At 50.2% G+C, this 8,264-nt stretch overlaps 1 pseudogene; it reads left to right on the forward strand.

The window, feature by feature from the left end:
• The first annotated feature begins 203 nt into the window (after positions 1 to 203).
• On the forward strand, positions 204 to 7,872 carry LOC130043073 (patatin-like phospholipase domain-containing protein 4; annotated as a pseudogene).
• The last annotated feature ends 392 nt before the right edge of the window (positions 7,873 to 8,264 follow it).

Consider the following 8,264-nt stretch of genomic DNA (forward strand, 5'->3'; position numbering starts at 1 on the left):
GAGTTGGCAACTGGGGGCTTCCCAGAAAGTCTTCGTTATTAATTGGGCAGCCTGGGGGTGACATTCCCCATTCCCCTGGGTATGACATTCCCCTGGCTATGACAGCTTGTAGCAAAAGATCCCACTTTTTCAGATGATCCCAGTTTACCTAAGTCTCTGTTTTTTTGGTCTGTTTGCTTTCTGTTGCAGCTTCCGCAGTTACAATGAAGCACATCAATTTGTCCTTTGCCACCTGTGGGTTCCTGGGCATCTACCACTTGGGGGTAGGTATGCCCTTTGCAAGCACGGCAGGAAGCTGCTGAAGGACGTGAAGGCCTTTGTGGGCGCCTCTGCGGGCTCCTTGGTGGCCACAGTCCTGCTGACAGCACCGCAGAAATTGGAGGTAATTCAGTGGGAACGAAGGCCGCTCCTGGTCTGGCCATTCAGAAGGGAGGACAGAAAACTCCTCTTGCAGAAAAACCAGCCAGCAAACCTCCCCCCACTCCCCCGACTGGGCATCAGGCTCAGCCGCAGAGAGTTTGGATTACATGCAGACACTCCGGATTCAGTTCCTGCCCACAGCCCCACAACCACACACACACACAGAAACACAAAGATACACATAGGCACAAACACATAGACAGACGTACACACAGACACACACATAGAAGTGCACAGACTTACACACATAGAAATACACAGAGACATATACACAGACTCGCACACAGACACATATGTAGAAATACACAGTAACACACTAATACAGAGACACAGATGTACACACAGAGACAGACACAGCATATAGAAATGCACAGACATACACAGACAGACACTTAGAAATACACAAAGACACAGACACACAGATTCACACAGACACATAGGAATACACTCACACACAGACACAGAAATCGTTCCCATCCCTTTTCAGGGTGGCGAGGGCCTCAGGTTGAGGGAGGAAGCAGCAGAAGAATTAGACGTGAGATATTTCCTGGGTTCCCCGCGTCTGGGCCAGCTGGGGCCGGGACAGTTTCAGAACCCAGGGGGCGAGGGGTGGAGACTGGAGGTTGGAGAAGCTGGCTTGCCCAGGCCCAGAGCAGGGTGGCAGAGTCGGAAGTTTGGGGTCCAGCCACATGGGGCAAGGGGGAGGGTGCAGGATGCAGGTGCTTTTCACAGAGAACTCAACTCTGCATCCAGAAACCAACGCATCCATCTGGACACCCCCTACCCCGCGGGCAGTCACTCTTCCTAATCTTTCAGGAATGTAAAGTGTTCATCTACACGCTCACTGAAGAAATCCGCGGGCAGTCCTTCGGGGCCATGACGCCTGGCTACGACTTCGTGGCCTGACTCAGGTCAGTGGCCCCCACAGCCCACCCCACCCCTCCCAGCCCACTTTCTGCCAGGGCCCTGCCTGGGGCCTACAGACATGTGGGGGTGCTACGCGTGCCTGTTTATGCCCTGCAGGTGTGGGATGGAGTCAATCCTCCCCGCCAACGCCCACCAGCTGGTCCATCTCCAACTGCACGTGTCCATCACCAACACCAGGACCAGGCAAAACTACTTGGTGTCCAGCTTCAGCTCCTGGGAGGACCTCATCAAGGTTGGCGGTGCCCATACTGGCTCCTGATGCCGCTGCCCAGCACTCGGCCACCCTCCCTGCACCCTGGCCTCGCCCGGGTCCTGTTGGTTCACTGTCCCCACGTGCGTGGGACACAGCGTCCTGCTATAGCTCACTGTTCCCACGTGTGTGGTACACACTATCCTGCTATAGCTCACTGTCCCTGCATGTGTGTATACACTGTCCTGCTATAGTTTACTGTCCCTGCTTGTGTGTATATGCCATCCTCCTATAGCTCGCTGGCCTCACGTGCATGATACACACCGTCCTGCTACAGCTCATTATTCCCATGTGTGTCGTACACACTGTCCTGCTATAGTTCACTGTTCCCGCATGCATGGTACACACTATCCTGCTATAGCTCACGTTCCCCGCATGTGTGTATATGCCATCCTGCTATAGCTTAATGTCCCTGCGTGTGTGCATACACCATCCTGCTATAGCTCACTGTCCTCATGTGCATGGTACACAGAGTCCATGCACACACGGAGACATGCAGGCAAGGGCACGCATGGAGACATGCAGGCAAAGGCACGCATGGAGAGTTTGTCTGGGAAGAGCCGTGGGGAACAGGCTGAGATGGGTGGGGGCAGAGACGCTTGAATGTGGCACTTGGGTGTCACCTACAGCTGCCCCTGTGCACGAAGGCTGTGACCGCAACTGCCGGAGGAAACGGACCCCCAGGAGAAATGAGTCCGTGACTTCCTAGGTTCCAGCATCACTCAGTGCCCCTCAGGCCCAGGATCCTTCTACTCTGGCGTCCCGGCATAGAGAAAAACATTTCCCCATATTCTTCTTACCATCAGCCGTGGACTGGCATACTGCAAAGGGAGAACCTGCCCGGACATGCCTGATTTGTTCCTGCAGAGCAGAACTCAGAACAGAGGATGAGCCCCCAGAGGGACAGTCAGTGTGACTCATCTGAGCTCGGGGCCAGCTGCTGAATTTCTCGGGCTCCCGGGAATGCCCATGGGTGGCTGGGAGCACGTCCAGCTGCTAAGTGGCCTGCGCAGTCTCTCCCTCCCAGGCAGAGATTGGGCCTCTTGGCCGCTGCACCCCGCATTTCCTAGCCCCCACCAGAAGCCCTTCGTTGCACCTGTGGCTTATTGGGCCAGCGAAGGGGAACACACAGCCAGTGTGCATTGGTCACGGTCATCTTGGGACCCCAGGGAGTTGTTCCAAGGTGTTTCCAACATGGCCCACGAGGTGCCAGGGGCTCCAGATCTGCCAGCCCATGTGAGATGAATGGGGCCCGGAGTGATGGTCCAGGGGGGAGGGCATGTGCCTTGCCCGGGGAACCCGCGTTCCATTCCCGGGGCCCCATAGCGTCCCCCAAGCTCACCGAGAGTCATTCCCGAGGGCCTCTTTGGGCAGGTGACATTGCAGTGCTCACTTTTAGTCTGGCTCCTTTTGCCTCCTTCGTGTGACATGCCACCCTCCTGCTGCCAAGTGCAAGCTCCTCGCTGGTGGCCTGAGGTCAGAGACTGCGGGCATGTTTGGGCCCCGAGGCTCACCCACTGTCTCTTCTCCGCCCACTCAGTTGCTGCTGGCTAGCATCTTTGTGCCCATCTACACCAGGCTGACACTGGTTAAGCACAAATGGCAGATAGGTGCTTCCCTGGCAAGGACTGGGAAGTCCCGACAGTGCTTGGCCTTGGGAAGTCACGCACGAGAAGTATTTGCACGAGAAGTCAGCCAGCGGTATGCGGTTTCCTCCAAGAATAGTGTGGTGTGTGGTTTTTCTTTAATCTCTTGATCACTTGACTTCCCGTTAATCATTGATTTGTCGGGCGGGTGCCAGTAACATCTCCATTTGTCCCTGTCGCATGCTAGTGTAGCCCAATGGCATCTGTTCATTCTAGGAACACGAAGAGCCTCAAACCAATTGTTCAGGATCTTGACGAAAAAGTCTGACCATCTGGTAGTTGGGCGGCCACGCAGTCTATTTACATCCCATGGAATCCAGTCAGTAACAGCTCTAGTCCAGCAGTCATCTCCAAATCTCTGTATGTGTCCAGCCCATCTGATTTTTGACACCTTGGCAAACGAGACAGGGTCTCTGATTCTTGATTGTCGACAGAGGTTGGAAATCTGAACTCTTTCCCTCATTTGCATGAAACGTGACACTCCAAGCATAGCTCTTTCAATTCCTCTTTGGGAGACCTGAATAGCATTCTCATCCTGTTTGTGTAGGGCCCAGGTCTCTGAGGTGTATGTTAATACAGGAAGAACAGTGGAATCAAACAGATGTGCCCAGAGCCAGAGGTTCTTCATTCTTTTAGCTATTTCTTCGACGCTCTTGAAGGTTTTCCAAGCCACTCTCTTCCTCCTGCGCAACTCAGATGCCAAGTCATTTGGCATGTTGACTTCTTCACTTAGGTACAAATAGCTGTTGCATTCAGAGATAGTCATTCCATTGAGAGTGAATGGAGCATCAGGAATGAGGCTGTTTCTCATAAACATTGTCTTCATAAGATTTACTGTAGTCCGACCTTTCCACACTCATGGTCAAAGTCCTCCACTACCTCCACTACCCAGCCACCACCATGCTCCAGGACGCTTTCTGGACCTCGTGGCCGCGAAGTGGCCATGCGACACATTATAAGACACTTAATATCCATCTTCAAAAATTGCCGTACAGATTTGATAGGGTTCAAATATGGTTTGAACCATGGGAACTCCTAAAAGGGTGATTAGAGGCCGCCCCAAAATCCTCAATCCCTCTCGGAGAGCCTTGCAAGCTACCGAGAGTGTTCCATCCGCATGGCAGAGCCTCACAAGCTATCCGTTGTGTATTTGATATACCAATACCAGTAATTACAATGTGTCTCATTCCCCTGACCCCGAAGGTGTCACCAATATGGCAGAGCTGAGAAGGATGAGGAAGGAGAGGTTGATAAAATACCAAGGCCAAGCTAGGCTGCCAAAACGAAGGAAGACAAAAATAATTGTCTGTATTTTCAATGCATGTATGCTAGCATCAGATACATCCATCAAGAACCTGATGATAAAAGTGTGAAAGATAAAATACGACATCATAGGTCTGACCGAGACAAGAAGGCATCAATCACCTCACGCCGTTTTCAACACTGGACAAGAATTGTTCCTCGGAACATGTGATAAAAGAGGAGTTGGAGTCGTCGGTGTCCTTGGCAACACAATCTTGGCCATAAGCATTGATTCATTCAAATGCCTTATAATCTGAATCGGACTTTTATACCTGAATAGATGTGGCTCACTGCCGGCAGTTTCTATCTTCGTTGTGTATGCACAAACATCCAATTATGACTAAGGAGAAATTGAGAAGTTCTACATGGAGCTGGAGAAGTTCTATAAAGAAGACCACACCTTCTACAAGATCATTGTCTGTGATTTTAATGCCAAGATAGGACCGAGAAGATCAACCGAAAAACTCCACATAGGGACCCATGGCTTAGAATGGAATGAACAGGGTGAGAGACTATCTGAGTTCATCAATTTGACCAAGACCATCCATGGAAACTCGCAGTTCCAGAAGGCTGAATCTAAACGTTGGACATGGGAGTCTCCTGGTGGACACTTCCACAATGAAACTGACCACGTCATATTCAATTGATGGTTTTCCCTGACTGATGTTGCTGTTGTCCCAAAATTCCAAACGGGATTGGACCACTGTCTCATTCGTGAAAAATTCTACTTTAGAGAGTGGGGAGAAAGGGCTACAAAGTTTAAGAGGAGAACTCCCAGAACAACCACCAACTGGGAGCTCTTTGGCACTAATGCTGCAACATGGGAAGATGGCATTGTTGACAACATTGACGAGGAATACGATCGACTGGTTCAGCACCTCCATGATTGTGCAAGGAACGCCAAGAGAGAGATAGCCACAAAAAGAAGACTGTCTTAAAAAAACTCTTAAGCTTATTTGCCAGCGTGGTTTGGCGCATGCCTCAGGTAACTGCAAGCAAACGTCCAAGCTTGCAAAGCAATGCAGAGATGTGATCAAGGAAGACCTCAAAGAGAGAAGAGCAGAAGTACTGGTAGATGCGACAGAAGCTAGGAAAAGCATTCGTAATGCCCGTCTGTCCTTCGCCAACTACAAGACCAAGATGACTACCCTATGACATCCTGATAGATCTATCACATCTTCCAGAAGGGCACTGGAGAATGTTATCCATGACTCATACTCAGATCTCTTTGATAGCCATGTCCACCTGCCCACATACCAAATTCCACAGGATGGATATGTTGTTCCCAATGTACTCCCTCCCAAAATCCAACACGCCATTTCGTGGGTAAAGAAATGAACAGCACCCGGCCCAGTCAAGGTCTGACCTGAACACCTGAAGAACCTGCCATCAGTACTCATCAATACGCTGACTTGGCTCTTCACATGCTACCTGTCTGAATGCAATTTTCCGTCCCAGTGGAAAACCTGCAGGACTGTACTACTGTACAAGAAGAGAAACACCTACAACATTGGCAACTATCGCCCAATTTGTCTAGTGTCCGTCATCTACAAGCTGTTCACTTGAGTCATCCTGAATAGGATTGGCAGAACACTAGATGGAGGACAACCATGCGAGCAATCTGAGTTCTGCAAAGGAGTCAGCACCATTGACCATATCCATACGTTAAACAAGCTCATTCAGGTTTCTCAGGAGTTCAAGATGCCGCTCTGTCTAACATTCATTGATTTAAAGAAGGCCTTTGATTGAAGTAGTCATTGAAGCCCTAGCCAATCAGGGCATTCAAACTCAATACATAAGGATCCTCTGTGAGCTGTATTACAGATTCACTACCAGGATCTCAAAGAAGTAATCATCAATGTCAAGAGAGGGGTTCAGCAGAGTGACACCATTTCACCTAAACTCTTCAGTGTCACCCTCAAGAACATCATGAAACAACAGGAATGTATTTCATTGTGTCTATAGTTCATGGAACTTCTTGATCCGTTCCTCTGAGCCTTGGGAAGACAATTCCCCAAAGAATGCATGCAGGTGGCCGACTGACACATGCCATGGACATGCTTGTGTCCTGGGGAGTTCTGGAACACAGCACCAGAATCGTGTTTCTGATGTAGAGTCGGTCCCAGTCTTTCCGCCTAAAGTATCCAGAGCTGACCCCTCTCATGATGAGGACGAGCTATCACAGCATGACTGCAGCCAAGACACAATCTTTGCTTCTACATCACATCCCATCTGATCTGCAGTGCCCTTACTGATTTTCTTCCCATCATTTCACTTGTTAGTTCTTCAAGTTTTGTTGGAACAAGCAACATAAAGTCAATTTGGTATGTGCTCGCAGGGAGAGCTTGGGATTGGGAGGAAAACTGGGATTATTGGTGGAAGGAAGGTCACACTGGTGGGGTTGGAACACCAAATGCTGGAAATAACTGTACAATGAGCAGCTTTATAAATCACAATGTTTTTGATGAAAATCAATAATAATAATAATAATAATAATAAAAGGCACGTTTTTTTCTGCTCTCTGAGCTGTTGCATGGGGAAAGGGTGTCACCCCATGATTTACAGAGGACAGACAGGGACATTCTGCCCACAAAACTACGGTGCCATGATTACTTGTGACCGAGTGGAGACATTACTGGTGCCCACCCGAGCAAATCCATGAAGAACGAGATGACAAGTGACAAGTGAATCCCCTCTCTAAAGAAGGGGATTACAATTTTTTTAAATCCCAAATGTTTGGGAAGCCTGTGTTATCTCTTGAATATGTTTCTCTCTCTCTCTCTCTCTCTCTCTCTCTCTCTCTCTCTCTCTCTCTCTCTCTCTCTCCCCACTCCCTCCGTTCTTCTCCATCCCCCCTCTCTGTTTCTCTCCCTCCTCCCCTTCTCTGTTTCTCTGTGTCTCTGTCTCTCTTCCTCCCCTCTCTGTCTCCTTCTTCATTCCCCTCTCTGCTTCTCTCTCCCTCCCTCTCTTTCTGTCTCTTTCTTCCTCCCTCTCCTTCCCCCCCTCTGTCAGTCTCTCTCTGTCTCTCTCTCTTTCCCTCCTTCATCCTCCCCCCTCTATCTCTCTGTCTCTCCCTATCTGTCTCTATCCATCTCTCCCTCTTTCTCTCTTCCCTCCCTCCCCTTCCTTAAAACCTCCCAATACAGTCTGTTTTTTCGCTTGACTGCTGTGTCCTTCTGGAATCCCTTAGAGCAGAGAGGCCTGGGGGAGCTTGAGGATTTACTTCCTTTACTCTAGAGCTGTGGCTGGCTGAAGCCTGAGCCCGTGGCCCCCGAGAAATTGGGTACTGAGAGTAACTCCCATGCAGCACCCAACAAGGAGATATAAGGTGTAGTCAGTGTTGGCCTAGTGGGAATGGCAGGACATAAGGTGAATGCCATGCAGGGGCTCATCGCAGACGTCACCAGTTGGAGTCTTCCCAGCTGGTGCCAGGGTGGCAGAGGCTGATGGGAAGAAAGTGGCAGGTTCCCTTCTCAAGGCTGCCGTCTCTCTTCTTCAATGGACATAAGAAACCTGGGCACCCCACGGGCAACATAATCACGGGATTCTGCATCCAGTTGGGTGGACGCTGGCCTGGAGAGTGTGCACTCTGGCCGGCTGATACTTCACCCAACCTTGAAGCCCACAGGAAGTTGCTGGGCCACAAACAAAGGATCTTGCTGAGCAGAGAAGATTCCAGCAAAACATCGTGCAAGATCAAAAGCTTCTGGCTCGGGTCC

This window comes from Sorex fumeus, unplaced genomic scaffold (genome assembly GCF_029834395.1).
Source record: "Sorex fumeus unplaced genomic scaffold, SorFum_2.1 ptg000111l, whole genome shotgun sequence".
Lineage (NCBI taxonomy): Eukaryota > Metazoa > Chordata > Mammalia > Eulipotyphla > Soricidae > Sorex > Sorex fumeus.